The following is a 14,297-nucleotide window of genomic DNA, read 5'->3' as shown; positions in this document are numbered from 1 at the left end:
AAATCGCTTTCTCCGTTTGCATTGCAAGTAAGTGAAAACGCGGTCTCAACCCAGAGCCACTTGGCAGCAGCGGCACGTAAATACTGTTACTGTCACTGCTCGATACCGATGTTAGCCTACTATACCATGTTCAGCCACCGCTAGAAACTGCATGGCTCTAGTTCTGGAGCAAACGACAGGAGGGCCAACGTCGAACGGGCACACATGTCAGACATGGAAACCGACGAGAGTGGGATTCGAACCCATACATGCAGAGCACAATGGATTAACAAGCCATCGCCTTAACCACTCAGCCACCTCGTCAACAGAACTGGACTGTCCCAACTGAGTTGGCGCGCTCCAGATGATCTTTTTCTTTTTTTTCCCTCGTACTCGAGGGTCATTTTCCTGTTCCACATGCGATTTCAACATTTTCCTTGGGAGATGTCAAGCCAGCAAGCCACTGCTGTGGTTCAGTGGCCAGTGTGGAGTTCAGTGGCCCTGTTGTACACAGAAAGCACATTGAGCTCCTTGGACATGAAAAGTTCCAGATAAAAGCCATTTGTCATCCTTTCTCTTGGTGTCGATGTTGCTATTGTATGTAAAGGTGGCAACTTGCTCAGCGAGCAGGCGGAGCACACACCGAATGCAGATGTGTCTGAGTGGTGTGTCCAAGTGGCTGCAAAAGGACAGCACTCCCGGGGCGCCGTGGCTTAGTTGGTTAAAGCGCCTGTCTAGTGAACAGGAGACCCTGGGTCTGAATCCCAGCGGACAACCGCTAGACTTAATTAAACACAAGTATTCATTTCCTGTCTTTAACATGACTTGTTTTTCTTAAAATGGATGCAACTTGCAAAACATGAAATACAAACCTTGCTAATCAGCGCTAGCAGCTGGCAAAAAAAAAAGAAGTCAGCAATGTTTTTTTTCTTTAACCTTAACCCTGCTAATGGAGAAGAGTTAAACGACCGAGTCTATGCAGCTTAAACGGTGCGCACGTCGGGTTCTTAGCTGAAAGGGTGGTAAATCACGCTCACCCCAGTCCTTAATCTTTTAAACAGGATACAAAATTGAACCTAGTCGCCACATCACATACATCCTGTTCAATGATAAAAAGGTAACATCTATCCTCACTCCAGAGTAAATCTCACGTTGAGGGCATATTTTTTTTCACTTTACCGTGAATCGGGCTCGGCTGCACAGAGGAGAGAGGACGGTGACAGGGGAGTCACACGCTGGCGGTTTGAATACGCGGAAGATCACTGAGGGATCCACAGTATATGGACCCTCCGTGCGCCATCAGTCCACACTCCGGACTCTGAATCCTGCCATCCGAGTTAAGATCTCGGCGGAACCTGAGGCGCAGTTCTTTCTTAAAACGTAATCTGGTGAGCATTTCTAGAATCGTACTTGTATAGATGCAGCCTTTAATGTGTTGCTAGGTTAAAATTGATGATTTCTTGAACTTCAGTAGGAAACTGCCCTCTTGATTTCGGATTTAATTTCTTTATTACAGGGGCGCTTTTATGAAGACAGAGTCATGTTCAGGTACTTTGCTTGATGGAGGAAGCTCATTTCGGACTCTGTGATCTGCTCACTTGGAAAGGTCTGCTGTACTACTACAAGAGAGAAGTAGAGTCTGGAAGAAGGGACAATTTTATGATGCTTTGGAAGATAATGTTTTTTTTTTTCTTTGAAATCGAAATGAATCAGAATATCAGTGCAAAAGACAAACTCTTGGTTTGGTTTAAAGAGATATGGTTTTAAAACAGACAAAATGTAGAAAACAGGTGTTTCTCACTTTTGGAAAAGAATGGACCGGGGGTAATATTTTACTAGTTGCAGTGCTGATCTCACTGGGTTACAGTCCTGCAGTGTCACACCAGGGCCAGTGGCGCAATGGATAACGCGTCTGACTACGGATCAGGAGATTGCAGGTTCGACTCCTATCTGGCTCGGGTTGTTTTTAAACGCATCGGGCTACTCCCTAAGCAGTCTGTGCTACTTACTGCATTGTAATCGTACCCAGTAAGAGATTTCCTTCATGTAAATGAACTGCACCTGACAGCTTTAGAAAAACACCTGGGCTCAGTACGGTGCTGAGAGCTCAGCGTTGCTGTTCTAATTAGCACGCACTGCATCGGCTATGAGCCCGAACCTTTCAATTATTCCGATCAGTAAGTCAACACGTAGTCCACATGAACGGTAGAAATATTCTCTTGTCTGTCTCTTGTTTGTATAGAACTGAATGTCCCTGACAATGTACTGTTAGTTTTAATTGAAGAACGGCATTTGTGTTCAAATATACCAGACAAGTTTACGTAACTGCTCATGCGACACTCAGTTGTAATTAGTCAAGAAATAAAGTCGAACAACAGCTGCGGGTTTGATTCTGAACGTATGAGATTGCAGCGCCTTTTACTTTCATTGACAAATGATAGAGATTCGAAGAGAGATCCTTCAGACCAGCAAGCAAACCCACGGCTATTTCGGTTTTCTATCTAGGCAACGTTGGTGTCTGCAATAGCATACATGAAAGCGTGATGCAATTTCTGTGGCTACATTTGTTGCACGTCATGCACAGTAAGAGTGTTTCTAACACCAAATAAAAAGTCAACAATTAGCGATCACGCCTTCTCCTCAGTTAACCCACTGAAACCCTTGCTGTTAACAGTTCTTTACTGCGTGGTTTACGAGCACCTACATATCGTGTCGGTTCTTTCAGCTTTATTCATTAGGTTTGCAAAGGCATAAGTAGAGCACCAGAGGTGCGAACGCAAAATGTGTGGTTATCTGAAGAATTGCTTTCAATGGCAGCGGGTCCAAGCGATTTAGCGTTTTTATAGTACCAGGAAAGGAGAAACGGCACTTCGCCTTTGCCGCGCAGGCACAAGGCGACGTGCGGCAGACGCCGGAGTCGGCAAGTTCCGAACCTGCGCGGGGAATCCCCAACGCACTTAACCACTCGGCCACGACAAAAGCGAGCTCGCTGTCGCCGCATTCCTCCTATAATCTAACACGGAGTGCGAGGTGGCTGCGGAAACCTTTTTAAAGTCGCTCTCCGTTAAAAAAAAATACCTTTCACAAGATTCGTGCCGGCAGACAGACACGCCTCAGAGGGTTTAAGGCTGGCTTCACGTTCAAATGATAAAGTCCCCCAGTCCGGATGTCAAAATGCAACTTTGGCAGACAGAAAAAACATCAACAAACCACAAATGGTTTTTACAAGCTGCACCACACTGCACTTTCAAAAGCATTTACATTCGTGTTAGACGCAGGAATTGCCTTTGATTTGCGCGCTTACGAACGCCATGGAAAACGAAACAAAACTAAAGCCCTCAGCTCCTGCACTTGATTATAATGCCGTTACGTGTCGAAGCAGGAATTTATGTCATCCTACCACTGCAACACGGGGAATAGAGAGAAATGAGTACACGCTACGAATTGTCTCTAATCAGTCCCTACAGTTGTAAGGCGCCTGGAAGCGTGCACCCCCATCATTAATCTTTGCGCATCTGTGCAAGGTAAACTCTGGAGCAGTCTTTGAAACGGCTCAAAGGAAACACGTGATTGATTCCATGTGCATCTGGGGTTCATTTCTTATTTACATTTAATTCAAGGGAAAGGCTTGGGTCAGTTTCAGACGGCCTCCAACAGCGAGATTCAAGCGCCCCACCTTCAGCCCAATCTGCACAGCCAGAACGCCAACGGCTCCTATGCTCTCCGGGGTGCGGTTGTGACCCCGTAACCTAAAATGTTGGTGGCAGACAAATGGAGACTAACAGGTGACGTCCTAGGACATGACTACATTGTGGGGATGGTGACCATTGCTTGGAAAAGAGTGCGAGGCCCCTTTAGAAAAACATTTTGTTAACAGGCATTCTGCCTCAGCCTAAACACCTATAGCTTGCAAAGCGCATGCTATTAGACAGGCACCTCTGCAAGACCTTAAGAGTCTCTTAAACTAGTGATAGTAAGGTGTTCCCAATGGGCGATGTTCGGCTTTCAAATCATCTCTCCGTGGAAGCGCCGAGATGCAGCTGTTTAAGGCTTAGAAGCAGCTGACTGTTTTACTGCCTAACTGATCACTGTCAGTCAGGGAGCTCAGAGGTGAAAAGCCTGTCTGAGAGACAATTCGCCGTCGATCAGTTCAATATGTTCCGTACCAGCTCGGCGCACCTGAGATCATCTTGGTAGCCGTGTAGCTCAGATGAGTGAGAGCGTGTGTGTGTACCACCGTGATTGGATGCCGGTCCTTCTCAGGTCACAGTAAACCTTCTGCTGCCTAACTTTCCTAATTTTGGGGATCCCTTTGAAAAAGCAAAGGAAAAAAAAACTGGCTCTTCATCAGCGTGATCGACCCAACCCAGTGTGTCCCAGTGGCCTAATGGATAAGGCACTGGCCTCCTAAGCCAGGGATTGTGGGTTCGAGTCCCATCTGGGGTGCTCCTGTCCCATTTTGAGCATACAAATGTCTTTGTGGTTTGCAAAGCTACAACTCCACCTTACTCAGTGAGCGTCTCTGCTTTTCTCTCACATACAGTTGGGAGAAAAACTTTTGTAAACAGCCCTTCGGAATGATGTGGATTTCTGCATGAATGGCTCCTAACATGTGATCTTATCTTTATCTAAGTCATAATAATTAATAAAGAGATTCTGATTTAACAAAGAACACACACCCAACATTTGACATTGCTGTTTCTTTATTGACCAAATGGTTTAAACAATCAAGGTCATTGATGGAAAAAGTACGTGAACCCTTATATTAAGGAGCTAGTGGAACCTCCTTTATGACAAAAACCTCAACCCCCACTTTCTGTAGCGGCTTGTCAGACCTGAGCAGCGGTTAGGAGGTATTTTGGCCTATTCCTCTATGCAAAACTGTTTCAGTTCATGTATATTTTTGGGATGTCTTGCGCTGAATGGCCTGCTTCAGATCACGCCACAGCACTTCAATGGGATTGGGGTCAGGACTCTTACTTGGCCATCCCAACATACAGAATTTCTTCTGTTTCAGCCACTCTGTTGTTGATGTACTCCTTTGTTTTTGTCATGTTGCAAGACCCAGCGTCTTTTGAGTTTTAGATCACAGGCAGACACCCTGACATTCTGCTGTAGAATTTCCTGATACATCTCGGAATTCATCGGTCCCTCGATGATTGCAAGCCGTACAGCCTCCGCCATGCTTCCCAGGTGGGATGAGGTTTTGGAGTTGGTATGCGGTGTTTTGTTATCTCCAAACATAACGCTGTGCACATTTACCAACAAGTTCAACTTTTGTCACGTCTGTCCACAGAACATTGTTCCAGGAGTTGTGGAACATCCATGTGGTCTTTAGCAAACTTGAGAGGGGCAGTGGTGGTTTTTTTGGGGGGGAGAGCAGTGGTTTCCTCCGTGGTGACCTCGCATGATCACCACTCCTGTTCAGATTTCTTCTTATGGTGGACTCATGGACACAGACGTAAGACAAAGTAAACCACCTGTTTGCTAGATCCCATCCCCACTCAGCAAGTCAAAGATTCCCTCGAAGGACTGGCAGGACCTATAATTAGTATGATGAATGCATCGCTTGCGTCAGGCAACGTACATGATCAATTTAAGGTAGTGGTTCTTAGACCGCTCCTTAAGAAGTCAAATTTGGATCCACAAGTTCTTAACAACTACAGGCCTGTCTCAAAGGTCCCATTTCAATCTAAAAGTTTTGAGAGAATAGTTGTTGCCCAACGTCAATCGTATCTGGATTCAAATAATATACTTGAGAAATTTCAGTCTGGTTTCTGAAACTGCATTAACAAGAGTCGTAAATTATATTCTCTTAGCTACTGATGCGGGGAATGCAACAGTGCTAGGAATGCAAACTTTAGGTTGCGCTTCTTCATGCTGCATCATTGGCATGAGTGGAGCTTTTTAAACGTCTGTACTTACTGCGCCCCATAAGAAATCGTTTGTCCCTGTTCAAAAGAGATTGTGCGATGTCCTGCAGCGTTCGCAAAGCAAACCTTTGACAGTTTGAATAGAGGAATTTATTCTGCTTCCTGTGCGTGCAGTAGTTACAAACTTGAACGTCTTTACACGATCTCCTGCAGTTTTCAGTGGGCGGGCTTTGTCAGATGGCTTGGAAAAACGCACTGTGTTTCGGCTCGGGAAACATCATGAGCAGTGTCCTGCATGTTTTCTGTGTATAGCTGTCTTTTAACGCATACAGAATTCATTCGAAATCATTGATTTCTCCAATTAACAAGGGTCCCTTAAATGATGAGTCAAAGTAACATCTAATCGGATTAGTTTCCTTAGAGCTGGTTCAGAGTTTGCTCAAGAGTTTACCTATCACAGATGCGCAAAGAAGAATGTTGGGGGTGCACGCTTCAAGGCGCCTTACAGCTGTAGGGAGTGATTCGAGACGATTCGTGGCGTGTGCTCGTTCCCATATACCATACGCCCCGGCGTGCAGTGCTAGGATGACGTACAATACCGCTTGGGCACGTAACGGTGTTATATGCAAGTGCGGGACGTGAGGGTTTTCGTTTGTTCGTTTTGTTTTGCTCTGCTTTGCTTTGTTTTGCTTTCCATCGCGTGGGTAAGAGCGTAAATAAAAAGGCGATTCCTGCGTCTACCACTAATGTAAGAGCTATTTCAAGTGCGACGTGGTGCGGCTTTTCAAATGCTTGTGGGCATTTCTCTGTTGTTGATTCTTTTTTTGTGTGTAACAAAGTGGCATTTTCATGTCCGGACGGGGAGACTTTATCATTCCGACATGAAGCCACCCTTAAGTCCTCTGAGGCGTGTCTGTCTGCAAGGCTTGTATTTTGGAAATGTTTTTTTGAAACGGAGAACGACTTTGAAATAGGCTTCCGCCGGCGCCTCGCGATCCAGGTAAGATTGTAGCAAGAACGCAGCGGTGGTGGGGCTTGCTGTAGTCGTGGCAGAGTGGTTAAGGCGATGGACTAGAAAGCCATTGGGGTCTCCCCGCGCAGGTTCGAATCCTGCCGACTACGTTATCCGCCTCCAGTCGGTGTGTTTCGGCGCAAGCAAAGAAGCACGCCTCTTTGCTGTTCCTGGTGGTTTTAAAACGCCCAATCGCTTGTACCCGCTGCCTTGGAAATAAGTTCTTCAGCGTCCGCGAATGGCATTTTGCAGCTGGAAGCAGATGTCGACGCGTTTTGCACAGAGCACCAAAAAAGCGTCTTTTTTGAAGGCCCAGGCACTGAGCATTGGTGGTTCAGTGGTAGAATTCTCGCCTGCCACGCGGGAGGCTCGGGTTCGATTCCCGGCCAATGCAGTGGCTTTTGCAGCGAGCGGCTCCATCACTTGCATCCCCTTGCAACTCGCAACTCAAAAAACCCACTGAAGCTAAGCAGGTGTGAGCCAGGTCAGTACCCGGATGAGGGTGAGCTACAGGGAAAAACAAAGCTTCCAGCTGGAAGCGGTGTTAATGGTGCCGGCGGTGGGGCGCTCGCCCTGAGGTCTGTGCGGGTCCCAATGCCCCAGTATAGTGACGGAGATGCTGTGTTGTAAAAGGTCTTTTGGATGAGATGTAAAACCGAGGTCACAGCGCTCTGTGGTCATTCAAAATGACCACCAAAACCTTTGACAAAAGCTCTTGGTAATTGATGGTCTTCAATAATGCTTCTCCTTTAGGTACATTTTAAATCAGCTGAAAAATGCTGTGAAATGGGGGGGCACTTCAGGCCAGTGTAGGATTTGGGTTACAAGAACCATGAAACTGCACGAGAAAGCCCTTACACTGAATTACAAGGCTTTCTATTCAAAGGAGGACAAAAGAAATTCCCTGAGTTCGATTTTTTGCAGCACAGAGAGGAGCACTGTTGTGAGGCTGGTTAGCTCAGTTGGTTCGAGCGTGGTGCTAATGACGCCAAGGTCACGGGTTCGAGCCCCGTACTGGCCAGGTCCTTTTCTCCTCTCTTACCAAAGCTGTTAGGTTCCTTTCCGTGGTGAGAGGGGTTGTCATGCAACGCTGCCACATAGTGCCGACAGACAAGAGTGTTGCGGGAGAAGAGAAAAGTGTTTGAAGATTTAAGAGTGTCTTAGGTGGAGCCAAAATCAAGTGTCACAAATACAAGTGGGAGGATTTCCAATGTTTAATATGGTAAAAATAAGCGGAAGTTATCTGCCGGTCCGGCACAGTCTGCCATGCTTTTGTCATATACTGTAAAGTGGTGTCGAACTGGGTGTCGAACTGGAGCCTCACCATTTGCATATGTGAGGCTCCAGTTATACATCGAGTGTCACATTAAATGACAAAAATGAAGAGAGTTAAAGCAGCTGGAGAGGTTTTCTTACAACTTTTGAGCTGACACAGTTTTGGAAAATGTTTCCTTCACGCTGCACTGTACAACATAGGCAGCCAAGAGTCTCCAAAACAAAACAGAATTGACAGATAGGAGAAAATTCCCACTCATCCTGAAGTTCCCAAAATCCAGCACTGAGCGTAAACAAAGTGTCTAAGTAGCGTGGGAATGCTAACCCTAACCCTAGCTGGAGTTTGAGCAATCCAGCACTGAGCGTAAAAAGATGAGTCAAAGTAACGTCTAATCGGATTAGTTTCCTTAGAGCTGGTTCAGAGTTTGTTCAACAGTTTACCTTTCACAGATGGGCAAAGAAGAAAGTTGGGGGTGCACGCTTCAAGGCACCTTACAGCTGTAGGGAGTGATTCAAGACGATTCGTGGCGTGTGCTCGTTCCCATATACCGTACGCCCCGGGGTGCAGTGCTAGGATGACGTACAATACCGCTTGGGCACGTAACGGCGTTATATGCAAGTGCGGGACGTGAGGGTTTTCGTTTGTTCGTTTTGTTTTGCTCTGCTTTGCTTTGTTTCGTGGTCAAGAGGCGTAAGGTAAGTCGTAATCCAGGGAGAACACTGGTGGCAAACAGTCCGAGGTGAGAGGCGAGGTCCAAAGTCAAAAAGGCAGAAGGGGAGTCCAATATCCAGAATAAACGAGGTAATGGAAAAAATGCCAGGTAGAGCTCTCAAGGAATAGACTCAATACTGAGCAGCGGGAAGCAGGTAAAGATGGTAAAAATAGCACTGTGTACCGCACGGTGGAGTGTGTGCAGGTGGGTTAACTCGTGCGGCAGCGTTTGTTAATAATCACCCACTGCTGGTGCTGATTAGATCGCTTAAGAGTTGGTCTTAACTGCCTGGCGGTCATGACAAGCTCCTCTTTAAGCTGTGGTTTAGTTTTGCAATCGTATTTCTAGAGCAGTTATTTATGGGGGTGGGTGGGTCTTTCCAGAGGCTCAGGACAAATCCCCCACATGAAATTTTACTGTGTGCGTTCAGACAGTCACAGGTCAAGAGCCAGGCAGGAGGACAATGGACAGAAGAGCCAACGAACTAAAAATAAAAGAACGAATATGAAAAAGCCACCATCTTTTTCTTTTTGACATTTTCCGACTTTCATGCAAGCCAGGACAAAGTTGCTCGTAGCTACTTGTGGATTCAAATACTCTATCGAGTGCTTTGATGAGTTTTTGCAATTTGATTGTCGTCCTGTCAGCCTGTTTCTGTTTTTTTTTTCAATCTAGGGATGGAAAGTATGAGGGAAATGATGGAGCAATCAATAACCGCTCCGGAAAAATGGCAGAAAGGAATGGTCCGTCACTAAGGACATTTGTGAAGCAGAGGAGTGACATCACCACAAAGGCGACACATTCTGCTGATGGTTTTGGTGAATAATGATTGAGGCGCGTTAAGAGAAAGGTAGCTGTGTCAGCATGCGTAGGCTGCAAAGGATCAAGCAAAGGTTTACTCCATGCTGAAAAGAGAAGAAAAGAAGCACAATGTTTCGACTGTGGAGCTTTCTGCACCATCTTCTTTAGCGGTGATGATGTTTACATTGGAAAAAATGAGACATGCGTCCCTGGGTGGCCTTGAACCACCAACCTTTCGGTTAACAGCCGAATGCGCTAACCGATTGCGCCACAGAGACTGACGGCCGCTTGTGCTCTCTACATTTGCAGGTTTATGGTCAAAGAAAACAATCACTTGCGCTTCTTGCAGCCGGCAATCTTTTTCCACTGACAACCAAGAAATGGATTTCATCTTTCACAAGCTGTATGGATTTCTTCAAAAACAAGTTATTCCAGAAAGGAAATGAATTCTTGCATTAAACTGAACCAAGCTGTACATGTTTGTCTGAAATGAGACATTCGGCACAACAAGACACGGAGAGAGGCACCGCTGGTATTCAGACCCAGGATCGCCTGCTTACTAGGCGGGCACTTTAAGCCACTAGGGAACAGCACCAGCGGAGCACCGCGCTTTTACAGACACTTAGACACATCTGCATTCGGTGTGCACTTAACCTGCTCTCTGAGCCCGTTGCCTCCGTCCCATTTAATAGCAGAACTGACGCCAAGAGAAATGATGAGAAATGGCATTTATCGGGCACTTTTCATGTCCAAGGAGCTCAATGCCCTTGACACCTCCCCAAGGCGACAGAGCTGTGCATTCTTTGGCGACACCATTTTTTCTTTTGTTTAATTTCTATACTTATTGATAGAATAAAAACGATATGTCATGTACTGTAAGGGAAATGTCTCTTTTCATGGGGAAAGCTAGCACCAGCAAATGTTGTGTTTAGAAGAAGTGATTTAACATGACACGTGACCTAATTTACCGGAGCAAAAGCTCACCCAGCAAGCCCTGCTTTACTTCTACAGGAGAGAAGTACTGTAGAGTCTGCTAGATGTTCAGCTGGGTAGCTACTTCAGCATGCCTCGGCTGCAAAGGATCAAGTAATAGGTTTATTGCATGCTGAAAAGAGAAGAACGGAAACACAGCATTTCGACTGTGAGGTCTTCTCACACCTGAAGAAGCCTCACACCTGTAAAAGGCTCCATGGTTTTCTTTCTTCTCTTTTCAACATGGAATACACCTATTGTCTGCAAGATGTGACAATTTCATGGTGTTTTGGAAGAAAACCTTTTTTCTTTGAATTCAAAATCAATCGGAATTTCAGCACGACACATCAACACTATTTCTGTTCTCTGTGGTAGAGTGCAAGCGCATGTTCCATGGGCCAGTGTCGTAATGGATAACGCGTTTGACTTCGAATCAGAAGATTGTAGGTTGGAGTCCTGCCTGGCTCGTGAGGCTTTTAAACCTCTCAGGTTCCTCGGTAACAGGTTGCCGTCATGTATATGAACTATAAAAAAGCATTTGCCACAACCCGTAAATTAGCACGCAAGTGCGGGCTAGGTAACACAGAACTGTATGGAGATCATCTCCAGCTCCGAGCTCAATTGCAATGAAAAAACATGCAGAACAGAACTGGAGAGCAGCTGAATTTGTGCTCAGTAGGGTGGGGAGGACTCAGCATTGCTATTGTTCTAATTATTATGAACTGCAGGGGATCTGAATCAGAACATGTCAGTTAGTTTGATCATTGCGTCAATATGTAGGCCACGTTAATATAGAATTATTACTTTGTCTGTCTCTTCTTTGTATATAGCTGAATGTCCCTGACAATTTCATGTTGCCTGCGATGTGTCCCCTCTCCCCACAGCAGTGGCAGATGACCAGCCGTCATCGCTCCCCCAGCATCGTCGCGCTGGGCGTCTCCTCCTCCCCATCTGATTCCCCGTGCGCCCCTCCGTTGGCGCCCACCGGTTTCCTCGAATACGGCATCAGTCTGCTCAGCCAGAGCCAGGGCCTGCTCCAAGGGGACCAGTGCGGCCAGCATCACGTGGCACTGCACCTCAGTCGGCGCCGGGGCCAGGAACGCCTGGAGCGCTATTTCCCGGTGGGCCTCCTCCGGGAGAGTAGGGTAACCCTGGCGGGCTAAGTAGGCCACGTCTGCGGCTGTTACCTTCACTGTTACCTGGATACCTCTTTATCTAGAACTCACTCTTCCCCCTGCCTGTCTGGCTTCTTTTAATCCTTCTGTGCCCGGATTGCAGCGGGTAAGATATTTTTCCAAGAAAAAAAGAGAAATTAAAAAAAGAGAAATTTCACCAGAGCCCCTGCTCATGTCTAATTTTTAGTTTAGAAGGATTCAAGCAAGATTTTGGATGAAAGGCAGCGACCTTAATCAAGCCCAAATCATAATTGAACCCATTCAGAGCCTACATTACATTTTAGTGTTTCATTCTGAGCAGAATGCCCTCACACCTGAAGAAGGCTTGCGTTTTCTTCTCTTTTAAGCATGTGTACAATGCTGTAATACAATTTAAAATAATTAAAAGTTTAAAAAGTATCAACTAAACTCCATTAATATCGAGTGTCTTTTATACAGCTTTTATACAGCTTTTAAGTATAGATTACACTTTTCTAAAATGTATTTAAAAAATAAAAACGATTACTAATCTAATCTTTCCACGTTTGATCCCAAAATCCCAAGAAAAATTAATCTAAACTAGGAGAAAGCTATGCTGAAAGTTTATTAATATACTTAGAAGACAAAGATAACAATTTATGTTGCATTTGTCTGATTGTGAATCAAAAAATACATTTAATTAACTGCTCTCAGTGACAGCTGACAATCCTCCATACACTCAAGTGAAAAATTAGTAATGCCAATGTAAACGTCGTATTTACAATTTGTTGATAATAGAAATGTTAAGTTCTCTAAAGCTTTTTGAGGCAGCAAAAGATTTGAACACCCTATATTGTAATGAGCTGCTGAGCTGAGAATGGGTTATGTTCCTGCTGTCAGAGGGGGTGGAAAGTGCCCGCGGTTATTTAATTAGTATTACAATTCACACTGATTCCCTTGCAAAGGTATGGACATAAGAATATTCGTGCGTGGTCAAAAAATGGCATTAAGCACTTAAAATTAATATGGTTAATAAGAGTAAACTGGAACATGCTGTAACAAGATCGGCTAAACTGGGATCTATCGCTTACGCCTGAAATTGGAGCTGCTGTCGCAGTGAATAGCGACTAATAAGTCTGTCTTTCTGTGGGGGGAAGGGAATCTGATCTGATCTGCAAACCTCCAACAGAGCTGTTCAACTGGTTTTTGTCGGGCACATCAAGTGTCAGGTGTAAGCGATAAATATATTTAGCTGAAAAGCTGTACAACGCAAGACATTTCAGTACTCTAGGTTTCGTGAAAAAGCACATTGTGCTGCTGTAATACAGTTTAAAATAATTAAAAGTCTAAACAGTATCAGCTTATGTATGGGTTGTAATTTAAAAAAAGTCAAAAACCGCACTCAAAATGCAATTTAGCGCTTTCTGGCAAGAGGAGACACCCAAATTAATAATGTAACATGCTACTGTTTGTGCATGGATATAGTTATAATGCTATTTCCTTAGACACGTGATTCCATGTTTTATTTTGAATCCCCGGCGGAACCGGGCATCCATAAGAATCAAGTACTGTAACAGGTTTATTCTATGCTGAAAAAAAAGAAGAAAGAAAACACATTCCATAAGAATCAGCGCCTTTATATAGCGCCTTTAAAGGTGGCTTCTCAAAACGCTTTACAGGATAAAAACAACAATAACAACAACAACAACAACAATATTGTGTTTCATTGCACTTTGACAGATTGTCTTTAAATCAACTGTTGATTTAAAGTTTGACAGTAAATGTTTATATTGTAACGCATACAGCCTCCATTTCTTATTAAAAATGTAGCCTAAGAGGGGGGGTCTGCTCTCACAATCCTCCATATACTCAAGTGAAAAATTAATAATGCCAATGTAAACATCGTATTTACAATTTGTTGATAATAAAAATGTTAAGTTTTTTAAAGCTTTGTGATAGTTTACCCAGTTTACCCATTGTTATTAAAAATGACTTGGATTCGAACATGTTGTGATATTTAGAAATATAAAAGTCAATTAACTGTCAATTTCCATATTTATGTCTTTATTTAGCGGTTTCATTAGTGACAAAGGCTAAACTTTCTTGGAAAAATGTCTTTGCTGTCTTGCTGATACGTTAAGCTTTCTAAACTCAGCCACAAAGTCATGTGACTGATTTTTCGCCCTGTTTCGTTGGTTAAACGCAATGATCACAAGCACCACCATGGTAACTGGGACATGTAGTTTTTAATTCAGATTGAATTATAACTGTACGTACTGTAGCGGCGAGGCTTATTAATAAGACAGAATTAAGTGTTGCTGTGCTTTCCCAAATGAGGCCCCATCTCCCTCTTCATCTCTGTGGTGCAGTAACAGAGAAGCTATTCATGCAGACTGATTTAAAGATGTTTTCTTTTGATAAGGTACAGCTCCCAAATGGGGATGCACTTAGCTAAGCCTGGCTATCATGATCAATGGTCATCCATTGGCGCCTAAAGGTCTGCAAGATTCCAAGAGAGAGCCTCATCCAAGTGGTCTAC

At 44.6% G+C, this 14,297-nt stretch overlaps 4 non-coding genes across 4 annotated transcripts; 3 read left to right on the top strand and 1 right to left on the bottom strand.

Annotated features, from left to right (window-relative positions):
- Positions 1-4,352: 4,352 nt before the first annotated feature.
- On the top strand, positions 4,353-4,425 carry trnar-ccu (transfer RNA arginine (anticodon CCU)). The gene has a single exon. It is a non-coding gene; the product is annotated as a tRNA-Arg (tRNA).
- Positions 4,426-7,187: 2,762 nt separating this feature from the next.
- Positions 7,188-7,258, top strand: trnag-gcc (transfer RNA glycine (anticodon GCC)). The gene has a single exon. It is a non-coding gene; the product is annotated as a tRNA-Gly (tRNA).
- A 553-nt stretch (positions 7,259-7,811) lies between these two features.
- On the top strand, positions 7,812-7,885 carry trnai-aau (transfer RNA isoleucine (anticodon AAU)). The gene has a single exon. It is a non-coding gene; the product is annotated as a tRNA-Ile (tRNA).
- Positions 7,886-9,857: 1,972 nt separating this feature from the next.
- trnan-guu (transfer RNA asparagine (anticodon GUU)) lies at positions 9,858-9,931 on the bottom strand. Its single transcript has one exon. It is a non-coding gene; the product is annotated as a tRNA-Asn (tRNA).
- Positions 9,932-14,297: the final 4,366 nt, after the last annotated feature.

The sequence above is a fragment of the Lepisosteus platostomus genome, unplaced genomic scaffold (genome assembly GCF_059453375.1).
Source record: "Lepisosteus platostomus isolate fLepPlt1 unplaced genomic scaffold, fLepPlt1.hap1 Scaffold_47_H1, whole genome shotgun sequence".
NCBI lineage: Eukaryota > Metazoa > Chordata > Actinopteri > Semionotiformes > Lepisosteidae > Lepisosteus > Lepisosteus platostomus.
The sequence above is the reverse complement of the archived record's forward strand: the minus strand, read 5'-3'. Positions and strand labels throughout refer to the sequence as shown.